Source organism: Mesoplodon bidens (genome assembly GCF_964165515.1).
Source record: "Mesoplodon bidens genome assembly, contig: HAP1_SCAFFOLD_432, whole genome shotgun sequence".
Classification (NCBI taxonomy): domain Eukaryota; kingdom Metazoa; phylum Chordata; class Mammalia; order Artiodactyla; family Ziphiidae; genus Mesoplodon; species Mesoplodon bidens.
Window position 1 is genome coordinate 252,941 of NW_027671653.1, and position 21,051 is coordinate 273,991.

The 21,051-nt window shown below is 39.9% G+C and overlaps 1 pseudogene across 1 annotated transcript; it reads right to left on the bottom strand.

The window, feature by feature from the left end:
* Positions 1–344: 344 nt before the first annotated feature.
* LOC308611220 (ferritin light chain-like) lies at positions 345–19,136 on the bottom strand (annotated as a pseudogene). The gene is made up of 2 exons: positions 19,120–19,136; positions 345–1,035 (listed from the first exon to the last, which is right to left on the bottom strand). The product of its transcript is annotated as a ferritin light chain-like (transcript).
* Between the last annotated feature and the right edge of the window lie 1,915 nt (positions 19,137–21,051).

Genomic DNA, 21,051 nt, shown 5'->3' on the forward strand with positions numbered 1-21,051 from the left:
GTAGTCCATGTGTCTTAGATTTAATATCTGATGACTAGCTGCATTGAAGCCAAGAGGTGGTTCACAAAGTTGCTGCACATTAGAATCACCTGGGGAACTCTGAGACCTTCCCGTGCCCAGGCTCCTCCCTAGGCCTACTGAATCAAAATCTCTGGGGCTGGGACCCAGACACCAATGTTTTTCTTCAAAGCTCTTTAGGTAATTCAAACGAGCAGCAAAGCTTGAGAACCAGCCCAATAATGGGAACAAACTTATTTCACACAGATAAAGTGGGGCAATTCATATGTTAAAAGAACGTGAATATATGTATATATTTCTTTTTTTCACTTTATTCTGTTTGTATTTCAAATAGGCTTTTTTTTTTCCTTCTGCAAAAAGCATTATTGTTTCCATTTGGTCCAAGGCTTGGGAGAGGGCTCCAGGGCGGTTACAAAGCTGCCTAGTGGCTGCAGAGCGGGGCTTCAGGCAGAAGCTCTGACGCCAGAGGGTCTCCTCAGACGCGGCTGGACTTCAGAGACTCCTGTTTGGCTCGAGGGTGAGCCTTTCAAAGAGATACTCGCCCAGCACAGCCTGCGGACCAGCCAGCCTGCGGAGGTTGGTCAGGTGGTCTCCCATCTTCTGGATGAGTTTTACCTGCTCCTCCAGGAAGCGGCTCTCCAGGAAATCACAGAACTGGGAGTCTGCACGGGCAGGACCCAGGGCGCGCAGATCCGTTAGTGCCTGGTTCAGATTCTTCTCCCTAAGAATGGCGGCTTCCACAGCATCCTGGGTTTTACCCCACTCATCCTGAGAAGGCTTCTGCGCATCCTGGAAGAGGGCGCGGCCGCAGCACTGGTTTTGCATTTTCAAGAGGCGCTGGGCGCCCTCACACTTCTCCTCAGCCAGTTGGCGAAAAATGTGGCCCATACTGTCCAGAGTCCCATTGTTGCTGTCGAAATAGATGCTCAGAGAGAGGTAAGTGTCCACAGATGCATGTTGAACAGGCGGTGGACGGCGGCCTCCACCTCGGTGGAATAATTCTGACGAACCTGTGAACTCGTGGTTGATCAGTGATAAGGAGCTAAGCTCAAAAACTGGTGTTGGCCTGTCCTGGAGGCTGAGGATAGCTGAGTGTCTGATTCCAAAGGTTGCGAAAGGAAGAAAGGTTGGAAGGTGGTCGGGGGCTGGAGCAAGGAGCGTCCCTGGGTCTGTTCATTCCAAACACTGTTGAAGCAAAAGACAGATCTGCAGGACTGCCGAACGCACTGCCTCAAATAGGCTTTGATATAAATGAACAAGAAGTCCAAGCAAGGACAAAACTTACCCTTCCTCCCACCAAAATAGCTGGTGATACTAGAATCTAGATCTGGGAAGGGATTCTTCCATTGCTTTCTTAACATTCCAAGCCACTAGAGCAGTGGTTCTCAAAGTATGGTCACCTTGTAACCAAGCAGTACCCTATGGGGCCTTCCTAGGACAGACCCATCCCCCATATCCTCTATTGTAGTTTCTCTCTGAAGTACTCAGATAATAGTATCTCAGGCATATTTCTTGAGTTTTCAGATGCTAAAAACCACCACCCAATGGAAGAAATGAACTCCTTGATGATCATGAGCACGTAGCCCTCAGACCTCCTGGCACCTAAGGATGGATAATGTTACCTGCCTTGTGGCCTCAACATCAGCCAATCAGAGGATTGTGCACGAGCTGATCACATGCCCTGGGATGTCCCTCCCTCACCTGGCCCTTAAAAATGCTTTGCTGAAATCCTTTGGAGATTTCAGGGGTTTTGGAACACGGACCACCCCTCTCCTTGCTCGATCCTGCAATAAACCTTTCTCTTCTCCAGACTCCAACCTTTAGGTTTGTTTGGCCTCACTGTGCTTCAGACACATGAACCTGCATTCAGTAACAACTTGACCAGCTTTACCAGCGTCCCCTGATAATGTGTCAGATATTCAAGTTTTAGGGCCCTATCCCAGCCCTATGGAATCAGCAACTCTAGTGGGGCTCAGTGATCTCTGTTATAACAGGCCCTCCATATGATTTTTATTCACCTTAAAGTTTGAAAATATCTGCATTGTCAGCTGGCCAAAGTGTCCACCAGCAGGTGAAGGGGAGTGATGCCTGGAAAAGATAGGGAGTAGCCAAGGCAAGTACAGCAGCATTTGCCGTGGTAGTAATGGAGAATGCCTTTTCTCCACTGGTTGGCACAGACTAGTATCTGGGAGCAGTGGCAGGGTTATTTAGGATGCTTTACAATTCAATGTAGTGACCGCTGTCCTGGTTTGCCAGGGACTTCCCCTGTGTGAACACTTAAAACCTCATCCTGGACCCCGGAGGAAGATGGCGGAAGAGTAAGACGCGGAGATCACCTTCCTCCCCACAGATACATCAGAAATTCATCTACACGTGGAACAACTCCTACAGAACACCTACTGAACGCTGACAGGAGACCTCAGACCCCCCAAAAGGCAAGAAGCTCCCCACATACCTGGGTAGGGCAAAAGAAAAAAAGAATAAACAGAGACAATAGGATAGGGACGGGACCTGCACCAGTGGGAGGGAGCAGTGAAGGGGGGAAGGTTTCTACACACTACAAGCCCCTTCGCGGGCGGAGACTGCAGGTGGCGGAGGGGGAAAGCTTCGGAGTAGCGGAGGAGAGCACAGCAACAGGGGTGCGGAGGGCAAAGCGGAGAGATTCTGGCACAGAGGACCGGTGCCCTCAGGCACACACCAGCCCGAGAGGCTTGTCTGCTCGGCCGCCGTGGCGGGCGGGGCTGGGAGCTGAGGCTCGGGTATCGGCTTTCAGTCGGAGCGCAGGGAGAGGACTGGGGCTGGCGGCAGGAAGAGAGCCTGAAGGGGTTAGTGCACCACGGCTAGCCCGGAGGGAGTCCGGGGAAAGGGTCTGGAGCTGCTGAAGAGGCAAGAGACTTTTTTCCCTTTTGTTTCCTGGTGCGCGAGGAGAGGGCATTAAGAGGGCTGCTTGGGGAAGCGCCGGTGACAGGCACGAGCCGCGGGTAAGGCACGGACCTCGGAGACGGGCGTGGGCCGCCGCCGCCGCCGCCGCCCGCCCGCCGCCGCCCGCCGCCGCCGCCCGCCGCCGCCGCCGCTGCCGCCGCCGCCGCGGGGCCTGTGTGCGAGCGCGGGTCACTGTCCGCCCCGCCTTCCGGGGGGCCTGTGCACCCCGCCACTGCTGGGGTCCCCGAGACCCGGGGACGGCTTTCCCGGGAAAGCGCACGGAGCGCCACGGGCTGCTGCAACGTCACGCCGGCCTCTGCCGCCGCAGGCCCGCCCCACACTGCGCGCCCCTCCCTCCCCTCTGCCTGAGTGAGCCAGAGCCCCCGAATCAGCGGCTCCTTTAAACCCGTCCTGTCTGAGCGAAGAACGGACGCCCTCCGGCGACCTACGCGCAGAGGCGGGGCCAGGTCCAAGGCTGAGACCCGGGAGCTGTGAGAGCAGAGGCAGGGAAATCTCTCTGTGCAGCCTCGGAGGCAGCGGATTAAAGCTCCACGGTCCATTTGATGTGCCCTGCGTCTGTGGAGTGCATGAATGGACAGCGAATCATCCCAAATTGAGGAAGTGGACTTTGAGGACAAGATTTAAGACTTTCCCCCCTTTTCCTCTTTTTACAACGAATTATTCCAAATTAAGGAGGTGGACTTAGAGAGCAAGATTTCAGACTTCTCGCCCTTTTCCTCTTTTTACAACGAATTATCCCAAATTGAGGAGGTGGACTTGGAGAGCAAGATTTTTGATTTTTCCCCCTGCTCTCTTTTTGTGAATGTGTATGTGTAATCTTCTGTGTAAGATTCTCTCTGTATAGCTTTGCTTCCACCATATGTCTCAGGGTTCTATCGGTCCGTTTTTTTTTTTTTTTTTTTCAATAATTACTTTCTAATTTTAATAACGCTACTATATTTCATACTTTATTCTATTTTACTTTACCTGCTCTTTCTTTTTTTCCTACTCTCCCTTCCTCCCTCCCTCCCTCCGCTCCTCCTTTCCTTCTTTCTTTTTCTTTCCTCCCTCCCACCCTTCTTCTTTCCACTTTCTTTTTCTTTCCTTCCTCCCTCCCTCCTGTCTTTCTTCCTTTCCTTTCTCCCTCCCTCCCTCCTTTCTTTCCTTCTTTCTTTCCATCCTTCCTCCCTCCCTCCCTCCCTCCTTTCTTCCTTCCTTCCTTCCTTCCTTCCTTTCTTCCCTTCTTCCTTTCTTTCCCTCTCTCTTTCTTTCTTCTACTAATTCTTTCTTTCTACTTTTTCTACCTGTTACTCTGAGCCGGGTGGATGAAAGGCTCTTGGTGCTGCAGCCAGGAGCCAGTGCTGTGCCTCTGAAGTGGGAGAGCCAACTTCAGGACACGGGTCCACAACAGACCTCCCAGCTCCACATAATATCAAGCAGCGAAAATCTCCCAGAGATCTCCATCCCAACACCAGCACCCAGCTTCAGTCAACGACCAGCAAGCTACAGTGCAGGTCACCCTATGCCAAGCAACTAGCAAGGCAGGAACACAACCCCACCCATTAGCAGAGAGGCTACCTAAAAACATAATAAGGCCATAGGCACCCCAAAACACACCACCAGACGTGGACCTGTCCACCAGAAAGACAAGATCGAGCCTCAACCACCAGAGCACAGGAATTAGTCCCCCCCACCAGGAAGCCTACACAACCTACTGAAACAACCTTAGCCACTGGGGTCAGACACCAAAAACAACGGGAACTACGAATCTGCAGCCGGCAAAAAGGAGACCCCAAACACAGTAACATAAGCAAAATGAGAAGGCAGAAAAACACACAGCAGGTGAAGGAGCAAGATAAACACCTACCAGACCTAACAAATGAAGAGGTAATAGGCAGTCTACCTGAAAAAGAATTCAGAATAATGATAGTAAAGCTGATCCAAGATTCTATTTCCATGATCCATAATCTTGGAAATAGAATAGACAACATGCAAGAAACAGTTAACAAGGACCTAGAAGAACTAAAGATGAATCAAGCATCGATTAAAAACACAATAAATGAAATGAAAAATACTCTAGATGGGATCAATAGCAGAATAACTGAGGCAGAAGAACGGATAAGTGAGGTGGAAGATAAAATAGTGGAAATAACTGATGCAGAGCAAAATAAAGAAAAAAGAATGAAAAGAACAGAGGAGAGTCTCAGAGATCTCTGGGACAACATTAAACGCACCAACATTCGAATTATAGGGGTTCCAGAAGAAGAAGAGAAAAAGAAAGGGACTGAGAAAATATTTGAAGAGATTATAGTTGAAAACTTCCCTAATTTGGGAAAGGAAATAGTTAATCAAGTCCAGGAGGCACAGAGAGTCCCATACAGAATAAATCCAAGGAGAAATACACCAAGACACATATTAATCAAACTGTCAAAAATTAAACACAAAGAAATCATATTAAAAGCAGCAAGGCAAAAACAACAAATAACACACAAGGGAATCCCCATAAGGTTAACAGCTGATCTCTCAGCAGAAACCCTACAAGCCAGAAGGGAGTGGCAGGACATAATTAAAGTGATGAAGGAGAGAAACCTGCAACCTAGATTACTCTACCCAGCAAGGATCTCATTCAGATTTGATGGAGAAATTAAAACCTTTACAGACAAGCAAAAGCTGAGAGAGTTCAGCACCACCAAACCAGCTTTACAACAAATGCTAAAGGAACTTCTCTAGGCAAGAAACACAACAGAAGGAATATACCTACAATAACGAACCCAAAGCAATTAAGGAAATGGGAATAGGAACATACATATCAATAATTACCTTAAATGTAAATGGACTAAATGCTCCCACCAAAAGACACAGAGTGGCTGAATGGATACAAAAACAAGACCCATATATATGCTGTCTACAAGAGACCCACTTCAGACCTAGAGACACATACAGATTGAAAGTAAAGGGATGGAAAAAGATATTCCATGCAAATGGAAATCAAAAGAAAGCTGGAGTAGCAATTCTTATATCAGACAAAATAGACTTTAAAATAAAGACTATTAGAAGAGACAAGGAAGGACACTACATAACGATAAAGGGATCGATCCAAGAAGAAGATATAACAATTGTAAATATTTATGCACCCAACATAGGAGCACCTCAATACATAAGGCAAATACTAACAGCCATAAAAGGGGAAATCGACAGTAACACACTCATAGTAGGGGACTTTAACACCCCACTTTCACCAATGGACAGATCATCCAAAATGAAAATAAATAAGGAAACACAAGCTTTAAATGATACATTAAACGAGATGGACTTAGTTGATATTTATAGGACATTCCATCCAAAAACAACAGAATACACATTTTTCTCAAGTGCTCATGGAACATTCTCCAGGATAGATCATATCTTGGGTCACAAATCAAGCCTCGGTAATTTTAAGAAAATTGAAATTGTATCAAGTATCTTCTCCGACCACAATGCTATGAGACTAGACATCAATTACAGGAAAAGATGTGTAAAAAATACAAACACATGGAGGCTAAACAATACACTACTCAATAACGAAGTGATCACTGAAGAAATCAAAGAGGAAATTAAAAAATACCTAGAAACAAATGACAATGGAGACACGACGACCCAAAACCTATGGGACGCAGCAAAAGCAGTTCTAAGGGGGAAGTTTATAGCAATACAATCCCACCTTAAGAAACAGGAAGCATTTCGAGTAAACAACCTGACCCTGCACCTAAAGCAATTAGAGAAAGAAGAACAAAAATACCCCAAAGCTAGCAGAAGGAAAGAAATCATAAAGATCAGATCAGAAATAAATGAAAAAGAAATGAAGGAAACGATAGCAAAGATCAACCAAACTAAAAGCTGGTTCTTTGAGAAGATAAACAAAATTGACAAACCATTAGCCAGACTCATCAAGAAAAAAAGGGAGAAGACTCAAATCAATAGAATTAGAAATGAAAAAGGAGAAGTAACAACTGACACTGCAGAAATACAAAAGATTATGAGAGATTACTATAAGCAACTCTATTCCAATAAAATGGACAACCTGGAAGAAATGGACACATTCTTAGAAATGCACAACCTGCCAAGACTGACTCAGGAAGAAATAGAAAATATGAATAGACCAATCACAAGCACTGAAATTGAAACTGTGATTAAAAATCTTCCATCAAACAAAAGCCCAGGACCAGATGGCTTCACAGGTGAATTCTATCAAACATTTAGAGAAGAGCTAACACCTATCCTTCTCAAACTCTTCCAAAATATAGCAGAGGGAGGAACACTCCCAAACTCATTCTACGAGGCCGACATCACCTTGATACCAAAACCAGGCAAGGATGTCACAAAGAAAGAAAACTACAGGCCAATATCACTGATGAACATAGATGCAAAAATCCTCAACAAAATACTAGCAAACAGAATCCAACAGCACATTAAAAGGATCATACACCATGATCAAGTGGGGTTTATCCCAGGAATGCAAGGATTCTTCAATATACGCAAATCAATCAATGTAATACACCATATTAACAAGTTGAAGGAGAAAAACCATATGATCATCTCAATAGATGCAGAGAAAGCTTTCGACAAAATTCAACACCCATTTATGATAAAAACCCTGCAGAAAGTAGGTATAGAGGGATCTTTCCTCAACATAATAAAGGCCATATATGACAAACCCACAGCCAACATTGTCCTCAATGGTGAAAAACTGAAACCATTTCCACTAAGATCAGGAACAAGACAAGGCTGCCCACTCTCACCACTCTTATTCAACATAGTTTTGGAAGTTTTAGCCACAGCAATCAGAGAAGAAAAGGAAATAAAAGGAATCCAAATTGGAAAAGAAGAAGTAAAGCTGTCACTGTTTGCAGATGACATGATACTATACATAGAGAATCCTAAAGATGCTACCGAAAAACTACTAGAGCTAATCAATGAATTTGGTAAAGTAGCAGGATATAAAATTAATGTACAGAAATCTCTGGCATTCCTATACACTAATGATGAAAAATCTGAAAATGAAATCAAGAAAACACTCCCATTTACCATCGCAACAAAAAGAATAAAATATCTAGGAATAAACCTACCTAAGGAGACAAAAGACCTGTATGCAGAAAACTATAAGACACTGATGAAAGAAATTAAAGATGATACAAATAGATGGAGAGATATACCATGCTCCTGGATTGGAAGAATCAATATTGTGAAAATGACTCTACTACCGAAAGCAATCTACAGATTCAATGCAATCCCTATCAAACTACCAATGGCATTTTTCACAGAACTAGAACAAAAAATTTCAAAATTTGTTTGGAAAAACAAAAGGCCCCGAATAGCTAAAGCAATCTTGAGAACGAAAAACGGAGCTGGAGGAATCAGGCTCCCTGACTTCAGACTATACTACAAAGCTACAGTAATTAAGACAGTCTGGTACTGGCATAAAAACAGAAAGATAGATCAGTGGATCAGGATAGAAAGCCCAGAGATAAACCCACGCACATATGGCCAACTTATCTTTGATAAAGGAGGCAGGAATGTACAGTGGAGAAAGGACAGCCTCTTCAATAAGTGGTGCTGGGAAAACTGGACAGGGACATGTAAAAGTTTGAGATTAGATCATTCCCTAGCACCATACACAAAAATAAGCTCAAAATGGATTAAAGACTTAAATGTAAGGCCAGAAACTATCAAACTCTTAGAGGAAAACATAGGTAGAACACTCTATGACATAAATCACAGCAAGATCCTTTTGGACCCACCTCCTAGAGAAATGGAAATAAAAACAAAGATAAACAAATGGGACCTAATGAAACTTCAAAGCTTTTGCACAGCAAAGGAAACCATAAAGAAGACCAAAAGACAACCCTCAGAATGGGAGAAAATATTTGCAAATGAAGCAACTGACAAAGGATTAATCTCCAAAATTTATAAACAGCTCATGCAGCTCAATAGCAAAAAAACAGACAACCCAATCCAAAAATGGGCAGAAGACTTAAATAGGCATTTCTCCAAAGAAGATATACAGACTGCCAACAAACACATGAAAGAATGCTCAACATCATTAATCATTAGAGAAATGCAAATCAAAACTACAATGAGATATCATCTCACACCAGTCAGAATGGCCATCATCAAGGAATCTAGAAACAATAAATGCTGGAGAGGGTGTGGAGAAAAGGGAACACTCTTGCACTGCTGGTGGGAATGTGAATTGGTACAGCCACTATGGAGAACGGTATGGAGGTTCCTTAAAAAACTACAAATAGAACTACCATATGACCCAGCAATCCCACTACTGGGCATATACCCTGAGAAAACCATAATTCAAAAAGAGACATGTACCAAAATGTTCATTGCAGCTCTATTCACAATAGCCCGGAGCTGGAAACAACCTAAGTGTCCATCATCGGATGAATGGATAAAGAAGATGTGGCACATATATACAATGGAATATTACTCAGCCATAAAAAGAAACGAAACTGAGCTATTTGTAATGAGGTGGATAGACCTAGAGTCTGTCATACAGAGTGAAGTTAGTCAGAAAGAGAAAGACAAATACCGTATGCTAACACATATATACGGAATTTAAAAAAAAATGTCATGAAGAACCTAGGGGCAAAACGAGAATAAAGACACAGACCTACTTGAGAATGGACTTGAGGATATGGGGAGGGGGAAGGGTAAGCTGTGACAAAGCGAAAGAGAGGCATGGACATATATACACTACCAAACGTAAGGTAGATAGATAGTGGGAAGCAGCCGCAGAGCACAGGGAGATCAGCTCGGTGCTTTGTGACCGCCTGGAGGGGTGGGATGGGGAGGGTGGGAGGGAGGGAGATGCATGAGGGAAGGGATGTGGGAACAGATGTATATGTATGACTGATTCACTTTGTTATAAAGCAGAAACTAATTAAAAAAAAAAAAAGAGAAATCTAGAAACAATAAATGCTGGAGAGGGTGTGGAGAAAAGGGAACACTCTTGCACTGCTGGTGGGAATGTGAATTGGTACAGCCACTATGGAGAACGGTATGGAGGTTCCTTAAAAAACTACAAATAGAACTACCATATGACCCAGCAATCCCACTACTGGGCATATACCCTGAGAAAACCATAATTCAAAAAGAGACATGTACCAAAATGTTCATTGCAGCTCTATTCACAATAGCCCGGAGCTGGAAACAACCTAAGTGTCCATCATCGGATGAATGGATAAAGAAGATGTGGCACATATATACAATGGAATATTACTCAGCCATAAAAAGAAACGAAACTGAGCTATTTGTAATGAGGTGGATAGACCTAGAGTCTGTCATACAGAGTGAAGTTAGTCAGAAAGAGAAAGACAAATACCGTATGCTAACACATATATACGGAATTTAAAAAAAAAATGTCATGAAGAACCTAGGGGCAAAACGGGAATGAAGACGCAGACCTACTTGAGAATGGACTTGAGGATATGGGGAGGGGGAAGGGTGGGCTGTGACAAGGCGAAAGAGAGGCATGGACGTGTATACACTACCAAACGTAAGGTAGATAGATAGTGGGAAGCAGCCGCAGAGCACAGGGAGATCAGCTCGGTGCTTTGTGACCGCCTGGAGGGGTGGGATGGGGAGGGTGGGAGGGAGGGAGATGCATGAGGGAAGGGATGTGGGAACAGATGTATATGTATGACTGGTTCACTTTGTTATAAAGCAGAAACTAATTAAAAAAATAAATAAATAAACTTAAAAAAAAAAAAAAAAAAAAAAAAAAAAAAACCTCATCCTGGCAAACCCCTTAGCCCTGGATTTGAAAAACTTAGGGAATAACATGAAATTTAGGGGAAACATGATCTAGGATTTGGGCGAGTCACAAGTGCTAATTACAGCTAAGCAAGTATGGTCAGCATCTAGCCTTCTTTACCCCTTTGTGGGAAGGTAAATCTGATTGGGTGAAAGGACTTATTGTTAAGAAATCTTTGTAGAAACATCCCCTTCTGCTTAGTCTGCTGGTTCTCAGTTCTGGCTAGACACTGGCATCGTCTGAGGAGATTTAAAGTTATTTTATTGGTCTAGGATGACCAACAGTCAGTGTGAGGGTTTTTAAAAAGTGCTTCAGATGATTCTAATATGCAGCCAAATTTAGGTGCCACTGCTTAAGCTTTTGAACCACTGCTACATATTTTCACCTCATCTTCCTATGAGAATATCCAACTGTAGTTGAGGTTTGTTTGTTTTTCTTTTTCTTTTTTTAACTCTCTTATTATAAGATTTACTGTCTTAAATAAGACTGAATGTACAGAAAATCCTGCTAGTCCATCTGGTACAGCTAGATACTTAGAATAATATCGTTAAGATATATACCATTTAAGTACTGTGACTGGCCTTTTTAAAATTAACATATGCATTGAATTAGTACAATCTCTTTTGAAGTTGTCATGTTGGGGAGCTATACCTGTAATCTGCTGCCATTGCTAAATATCTGGACAACTCTTATTAGGAATTGTTTTTAAAAATCTTTAGGGATTAAAACCAAGAGTGCTGTATTATTTGTACTGGGACCACAAAAACCTCACAAAGTTTCCCCACTGTACCTTCTACCCCCATCTCTAACCCTTGGCAACTTCTAATCTGTTCTCTATCTCCACAGTTTTGTTATTTTAAGAATAATACGTAAACATAATCATGAATTACTTAATCTTCGGAGATTGGCTTTTAAAAATTTTTTCTTCAGCATCATTCCCTTGAAGTTCATTTTAATTTTTGCATATATTAATAATTTGTTCCTTTTCGTTGCTCCGTAGTATTCTATCATAAGATTTTATCACAATTTGTTTCAACATTCATCCATTGAAAGACATTTGGGTAGTTGCCAGTTATTGGCTATGATAAATAAAACTGCTATGAACATTTATGTGTAAGTTTCTGTGGGAACTTAATTAAGTTTTTGTTTCTTTTGGATAAATGCTCAAGAGTACAAGTACTGCGTTGTAGGGTGAATCTACTTTTAGGATTAAAAGAGACTGTCAAGCTGTTTCTCAGAGTGGCTAAACCATTTTATTTTCCCACCAGTGACGTGATATAACTTTTCTACGTACTCGCCAGCATTTGATGTTGTCACTATAATTTTAGTTATTCTCTGATATCTCATTATGGTCTTAATTTGCATTTCCCTAATGCTAATGATGTTGAGCATCTTTTCATGTGCTTCTTTGCCATGTGTATATTCTCTTCCATGAAATGTCTGTTCCTGTCCTCTGCCTATTTTCTAGTTGGATTTTTTTAAGTTGTTTGGAGAGTTCTTTGTATATTATAGATACAAGTCATCTGTCTCATATGGGATTTTCAAATATGTTTTCCCACTGTGTAATCTGAGTTTTCATCCACTTAAAAGGATCTTCTATGAAGCATTTTTAACTCATTTTGATGAGATACAATTTATCAGTTTTTGCTTTTATTGATCATACTTTCGGTGTCAAGTCTAAGAATTATTCACCTAGTTCTAGATGCCAAAGATTTTCTATTTTTTTTCCTAAAAATGTCCTGCTTTTACATTTAAGATTATGATCCACTTTGATTTAATTTTTGTGTAAGGTGTGGAGGTTTAGGTTAAGGTTCATTTTTTGTTTGTTTTTGTCAAGGGATGTCCAACTGTTTCAGTACCATTTTTTGAAATGTCTATTCTTCCTTGATAGCTTTTGCACTGCTGTCAAAAACAGGTTAAATGTATTTATGTCAGTCTATTTCTGGGTTCTCTATTCCATTCCATTGATCTATGTATCTACCCTCCAAAATTACTGCAAAGTCTTGAAATTGGGTGGATTAATTCCTCCCATTTTAATCTTCCTTTACAAATTGTTTTAGCTATTCTTCAGCCTCTTCTTACCATATAAATCTTAGAAAAAGCTTGTCTATATCCGCAAAAACCTTGAGGGCATTTTAAGAGTAATTGTGTTAAGCCTCTTAACTTGGGGAGAATTGACATCTTTATTATGTTGTGTTTCCTAATCCATGAACAAGGTATGTCTCCCTATTTGTTTGGGACTTTAAAATTTTTCTTCATCAGCATTTTGTAATTTTCAGTATAGAGGTCCTATAAATGTCCTATTGGGCTTGTATTTAAGTATTTATTTAGGTCAGTTGTAAATGGCATCACATATTTTAATTTAAGCTTCTACACATTTGTTATTAATATATAATGTGATAAAATTGTGTTGATCTTGTACTCTAAAACATTTACAAACTAATATTATTTCTCAAGCTTTTTGTGGATTCCTTGGTATTTTCTCCATTTAGATTATCATGTCCTCTTCAGACACAGACAGTTTTACTTTTCCTTAGGCAATATAATAGGATATATTACTCTTCAACATTCAGTAGGATATATTCCTTCCTATTCAACATAGTAGGAATAGTCCTTTTATCTTTTAAATGAACTTTTTAAAAATTTAACTTTTAAATGTATGTATTTATTTATTTTTGCTTTATTTTCTTACTAGAACCTCCAGTAATACATTTAATAAAAGTGGTGAGAGCGGATATCTGTGCCTTGTTTCTGATCTTACAGAGAAAGCATTCAGTCTTTCACGGTTAAATATAATCTCGGTATAGGTTGTTTGTAGATCATCTTTATGAGTTTCAGTATGTTCCTTTTCTATTCCTAGTTTGCTTGGAGTTCTTTTTTCTTCTTTTTTTAAAATCATGAATGGGATTGGATTTTGTCAAGTGCTTTCTCTGCCTTATTGGATAGGATCACATGACTTTTCCCTTTAATCTATTGGATATGGTGGATAACATTGTTTGATTTTAAAATATTTAACCAACTTTGCATAACTAGAATAAATGCCACTTGGTCATGGTATATTATTCTTTTTATATATTTCTGGATTTAATTTGCTAATATTTGGCAGAGGATTTTTACAGCCAATTTCATAAAAAATATTGGTCTGTAGTTTTCTTCTTTCTATCGTATCCCTGTCCGGTTTTGGTATCAAGGTAATACTGGCTTCATAAATTTAATTAGGAACTGTTCCTTCTACTTCTATTTCTTATCAAATCATGTAAAATTGGTGTTAATTCTTTATGTCTTGGGTAAAAGTGAAACATCTAAGCCTGAATATTCCTTTTGGGAGTTTTTAAATGAAAAAACAGTGTTTCTAATGGTTACAGGAAAACTGAGATTATCTATTTCATCTTGGCTGAGTTTTGGTAGTTTTGAGTGTAGAAGCATTGGCCCATTTCACCTACATTTTTCAATTTATAGTGTAGACTTGCTCATAACAACTTGTTCCTCATTAACCTGCAGGATATGCCATGGTATCCCTGGTTGCATTTCTGATATCTGTGATTTGTGCCATCCATCTTTTTATCTTTATCAGTCTTGCTAGATCTTTATTGATTAGATTGTTTATTTCCAAGAACCAGCCTTTTGTTTCATTGACTTTCCCCCCTATTTTCCTGTTTTCAGTTTCATGGATTTCTATTTCATCTTTATTATTTCCTTCTTTCTGCTTGTTTAGTGTTTTTTCCTCTTCCTTTTTTACTGTTGTAATATAGAAAATTAGATTATTGCTTTGAAACACTTTCTTTCCCAATTTAGTGCTATAGACTTCTCTTTCAGCATTGCTTTCACTTCATTCTGCAAACTTTGATCTGTTATATCTCCATTTCCTTTTATTCTATGCATTAAAAAATATCTCCTTGATGCTGTCTTTTTTACCCATGAGTTATTTGGAATTGTGATGTTTAGTTTTCACGTGATTGAAGATTTTCCTGTTGTCTTTCTGTTATTGATTTCTAGTCTGATTCCATTATGGCTAGAGAACATACTCTATGATTTTAATTCTTTTAAATCTGCTAACTTTTTTATGAATATATAAATGAAAGAAATAAGAAAACCTCTGAGTCTTAGCATCCAACACTTAGGCACATTACAATTTAAATCTGCTAAGGTTCTTTTTATTGCCCAGTATATAGTATATGAGTGAATATTCCATGGACACTTGAATATGTATTCTGCTGTTACTGAGTGTGTTCTTTAAATGTCAGTTATATCCTATTGATTGATGATGTTTTCATTTCTTCCATATTCTTGCTGATTTTTCTCTCTGGTAGTTCTATAAATTGCTGTGCTGAAGTCTCAAATAATAATTGTGGATTTAAAATTTTCTCCTTTTACTACTTTTTTCAGTGTTTGCTTCATGTATTTTGAAGTTCTGTTGTTTGGTGCACACACATTTTGTATCATTGGGTCATCTAGGTGGATTATTCCTGTTATCTTTATGTAATGACCCTGTTTGCCCCTAATAATTTCCTTTGCTCTGAAGTCTACTTTATCTGATATTAATATAGCCATTCCTACTTTTTCTGATTAACGTTCACATGATATATCATTATCTTCCTTTTACTTTGAACTCCCTATATCATGATGTTTAAAGTAAACTTCTTATAGACAGTATATAGTTGGATCATGCTTGTGAATTTTTAATCTACTCTTCCAATCTCTGTCTTTGACTTGGTTATTTAGATCATTTACAGTTAATGTAATTATTGCTATGTTAAAGATTAGGTCTACCATTTTATTTTTTGTTTTGTCTTTTACCTTAGTTTCTCAATCCTGTGTTTCTCTTATTTTGCCTGGTGGGTTACTTAAACATTTTTTAATAAGTCCATTTTAATTTAATTTATTTATAATCATTTGTGTATACTGTTTGTATAGTTTTCTTAGTGGTTACTTTTGGCATCACAGTATACATATGTAACTTACCATAGCCTACTGGAATCAGTGTTTTATTACTTCAAGTGAAGTTTCAAAATTTTACTTCCATTTAGTCTCTTAATATTCCCCAGTTTTAAAGTATGATTTTCTGTAGTATTTCCTTTCTCTACATTGAGAACCACATCAGATGGTGTCATAATATTTGCTTTGACCATCAGATAGTATTTAAGAAACTCATGAGGCTAATGATAGTCTCTTATATTTACCCCATTTGTTTTCACCCATTCCATTGTTCCCCTTTTCTTTCTGAAGTTCCCAGTCTTCTGTTATTGTTTTTTTTTTATGTTTTCATAACATTAGGTGATATCTGAGCTTTCCAGTGCCATTGGATATGAGTTTCAGGAAACACTGAGTCTGGCTCACTTAATGCTGCTGAGTTGGAGGGTTTGTATATGTTGGGCCTGTTGGCGCAGCAGGTGCTAGCAGATTAGACTAATGTTGATGGGACTAGTGCCACAGGAGGATGGGTTCCCATTCAGGCTATGCTGCTGCTACAGTAGATCAAGTCCCCCTCTACCCCAAGTGTGGGGCAGTGACCTGCTGCTGTCACTGCTTTGTATTAGGCTGCTTTTGCCTCAGGTGTGTGGTGGGATCCCTTGGAAGCTGCTGCTGCTGTCAATCACAAGGTTAAATTCATTTCAGAAATACTTAAGTATAAATATATAGCCTGGCTCCTGTAGGACCCCTGTAATAGTTTTTTATTGCTTTCATACAAATTACCACAAATATAGTGACTCAAAACAATTTAAATTTATTACCTTACAAGTCTGACATTGGTCTCAATTGAGTAAAGTAAAAGTGTTGGCAGGATCGACAGATGAATGGATAAAGATGTGGCACATATATACAATGGAATATTACTTAGCCATAAAAAGAAATGAAATTGAGTTATTTGTAGTGAGGTGGATTGACCTAGAGACTGTCCTACAGAGTGAAGTAAGTCAGAAAGAGAAAAACAAATACCGTATGCTAACACATATATATGGAATCTAAAAAAAAGAAAAAATGGTTATGAAGAACCTAGGGGGCAGGGCAGGAATAAAGACGCAGCCGTAGAGAGTGGACTTGTGGATACAGGAAGGGGGAAGGGTAATCTGGGATGAAGTGAGAGAGTGGCATGGACTTATATACACTACCAAATGTAAAATAGATAGCTAGTGGGAAGCAGCCGCAAAGCACAGGGAGATCAGCTCTGTGCTTTGTGTCCACCTACAAGGGTGCGATCGGGAATGGAGGGTGGTAGGGAGATGCAAGAGGGAGGAGATATGGGGATATATGTATACGTATAGCTGATTCACTTTGTTATGAAGCAGAAACTAACACACCATTGTAAATCAGTTATACTCCAATATAGATGGTTAAAAAAGAAAAAAAAGTGTTGGCAGAGCTACATTCTTTTCTGGAGGCTCTTAGGGGTGTTTCTGTTCCCTGGACTTTATCCGCTTCCAGCGGTCACTTGTAGTCCTTGACTCAGAGTCCCCTTTCTCCACCTACAAAACCCAAAATGTTGAATCTCTCTGATTCTGCTTCTATTAAGACATGTCTCTCTTTCTCTTTCTACAGTTGGGAATGGTTTTCTACTTTTAAGGACTCATGCAATTAGATTTGTTCCATGAGGTAATCCAGGATAATCTTTCTCAAGGTCTGTAACTTCAGTCATATCTGCAAAGTCCTCTTCACCATGTAAGGTAACATATTAATAGGTTCTAGGGATTAGGGTGAGGGCATTTTTAGGAGCCATTATGCTGCCTACCACACCCTTAACAAGTGACCTTGAGAAAATTACTAAGATTTTTAAAGCCTTACTTTCCTCAAACATAAAATGGAAAGAAAGCTAACTAGTTAATATCATGAAAGTGAAACAGTATATATGAAATCAACTAATTCAAAAAATGAGATTTCTTCTTTTTCTTTATGATTTACATGATTCTCAGAGTTCGGTTACTTGAAGAGTTACTTTTTTTTTAAACAGAACTAAGGAATTTCAGGGTTCAGGTGCTGTAAGATTGTCTGAATTATCTGAGTAACAATTAGCTAAGCACAGGTGTAAAGCATTTGATTTACTCCCTGGTTTTCTTTATCTTCTCATCCCAGTAAATGCATATCCCTTTTCTAGCTCCAGCCAGTAGAGTCAGAGCTTGTTTTACTGTTTAACTAAAGTTCAATTTAAATTCTCTCTACATCTCCAGATTCTCAGCCCTGGTTGCATATTATAATCACCTGGGGAGATTTCAAGAACTACCGATGCCAAATTTCTACCTCTCATGGATATTTGAGGAGGGACCTGGAATGAAATGCTCTAGCTTATGGTTTTTGGAACCAAATCATAGTCTACACTGAGCCAAATTATTTGTGAGATCACCTCTAAAAAGGAATTTATCTGTGGTGACTAATGCTCTTCCTTTGTCAGTATGCTTGATTTGTCCCTCTTTGGGGGAAAAAAAGAGGGGGAAAAAACCCCCAGCAGTTGTGCTCCCTGAATTATAACCTGATGCTTTGGAATTAGTGTTGGCTTAGAGCGCACATCTTCGGATACCCATTCTCTCTCCTGCTTCCTTGCATGAACTTATATCCTTGGGCAGTGTTTCATCCACCACCCTCTTTTGCTTCTAATCTTAGCAAGTAAAGTCTCCCCTTAATGAAATAGCATTTCGTGAGGCTTACTGGGAGCATAGGTCTGTTCCAGACCTATCCTATGTTAGCTAAAGCAGATATAAGTGATGTATTTTTGGCATTCATCCTTGTGGGTTGGAAAGAGAAGACAGAATTTTATCCTTTAGGTGTCATCGGACTGGACAAATGGGCTCTTTCCCTCTGCTGCCTATCATGTAAAAACCTGAGGGTGTTACCTCTAGAAGGTATCTTCTAGTTATCAAAATAGTTCAGATAAGTCAAATTTCTCAGTAAAAGATGACAAAACTATGGCTTAGGTGGTTAATTTTCTATGTCAATTTGTCTGGGCCACCATGCCCAGTTATTTGGTCAGATATTATTCTGGATATTTCTGTGATGGTGTTTTCGTGTTTTTTACAATTTTATTTATTTATTTATTTATTTATTTATTTATTTATTTATTTATATTTTTGGCTGCGTTGGGTCTTCATTGTCACACGTGGGCTTTCTCTATTTGCAGCAAGCGAGGGCTACTCTTTGTTGTGGTGTGCAGGCTTCTCATTGTGGTGGCTTCTCTTGTTGCAGAGCATGGGCTCTAGGTGCACGGGCTCAGTAGCTATGGTGCACGGGCTTATTTGCTCCACGGCACATGGGATCTTCCCAGACCAGGGCTCAAACCTGTGTCCCCTGCATTTGCAGGCGGATTCTTAACCACTGCGCCACCAGGGTAGTCTCTGTGATGGTGTTTTTGGATGAAATTCATATTTAAATTGGTGCTGGACTTTGAGTACAGCAGATTATCCTCCATAGTATGGGTGCGCCTCATCCAATCAGTTGAAGCTCTTAATAAAACAAAGACTGACCTCCCTGTCGCAAAAAGGAATTCTGCCAGAAGACTTACAGAAATTGAACTGCAACTCTTCCTAGAGTCTCTAGACAGCCTAACCTGCAGATTTTGAATTGACCAAGCCTCTATTATTGTGTGAACCAATTGTTTAAAATCTCTCTCTCTCTTTCTCTATCTTTATATAGATATGGATATAGATCTAGGTATCATTATTGATATCTAGATCTATATCTATCAATATATATGGGCACATTGTATACACATGCTGTTGGTTCTGTTTTTCTGGAGAAGCTTGACTAATATAGTGGCCCATATAAATAAAAGGATGAACCCAAGTTCACCCAGGTAGAAATTAGTACAATGAGAACTGGAACTTAAAGCCTCATGACTCATTCAGCTGTGAACACTGACCCAGAACTGGGGTCCTCAAACTCTGGCCCACTGATCAGATCTCGCTTGACTCCTGGTTTTGTACATAACATTTTGCTTGAACACAGCCACACCCATTCATTAATGTATGGTGCATGGCTGTTTCTGTGCTACAGCAGCAGATAGGCAGTTGCAACGGAGAGGTATGGTACACAAAATCCAAAATATTTACTATCTGACCCTTTACAGAAAAGATCTGCTGACCCTTGCTCTAGGATGCCATCTGATTTCTGATAACACAGAGGAGAATAATTCATGCACATTGGGGTTGATTGTTAATCTCCTGTCCTCCTTAGGTCAAAGATCTCTTAAATGCTCACCCTTGCAATAGCCAGCTTGGGGAGCATTGTCTGAGGATGCAGAAACATTTCTTGCCAGGTCTTTCCAATCCACACTGCTCCCTGACTATGGTTCTTAAAACCTATTTTAAAAAAAATTTTTATTGGAATATAGTTGATTTACAGTGTTGTGTTAATTTCACGTGTACAGCAAAGTGAATCCGTTATACATATACATATATCCACTTTTAGGTTTTTTTAGAGTCATTTCCAAATAGCCCATTACAGAGTATTGAGTGGAGTTCCCTGTGCTAATAAGAAGAGCAGGTTCTTATTAGTTATCTATTTTATGTATAGCAGTGTGTATATTTCAGCCCCAATCTCCCAATTTAGCCTCCCCACCACAATCCCCTGGTAACCCTGTTTGTTTTCTACATCCCTGCCTCTACTTCTAAAACCTGTCTATTTTAACCAACTACCACTCATTGCTTACTGTCTCTGGCTTCATGTACTTCATAATAAATCTGCCTCTTGTTCAATCCTGGATGACATGTTCCAAAGACTGAGATAATATCTTATTCTACATAACTTGTGCTTGATATTGTCTAACTTGGGGTCTTTATCTATGTCCCAAAGAAGACAGTCACACTCTGTCTTCTAGTACTACTAATAATACCACATTTTATGTCATGAATTTGACCCAATGCACTGAACTATCCCTTTAGAAACTGTATGCAACCTGTCACTGGGTTTTAGCACCGGGATAGAGCTCAAATTAGTGTTCATATTTAAACAAATCTACTTGACCAGAAACTTTTTGTCTCACCATTTATTTTATTACACAAGTAACTTCTCTCTTTGCATCTATGATGTAAATATTTTTAATTTCCTAAATTATCTGGAAAATTATTTAGAGCTTCCATTTCAGTAGGCATTGGAATTGCTGTGTTATGACTATTTCATTATTTTATTTCCAATGTTAAATTAGGCTTCAAGCTTTGGCCAAGAGTAGACAGGAAAGGGTTTTAAAAGAAATGAAGAATGGGAAAGACTTCTGATGCAACGGAGACTTAATAAAGATTTGCTTTTGAATCAAGAATTTATAATAAAGGTTTGAATTTGAATCAATAAGTTATGTCATTGCAAAATAGCTCCCTGGTAAAATTCCA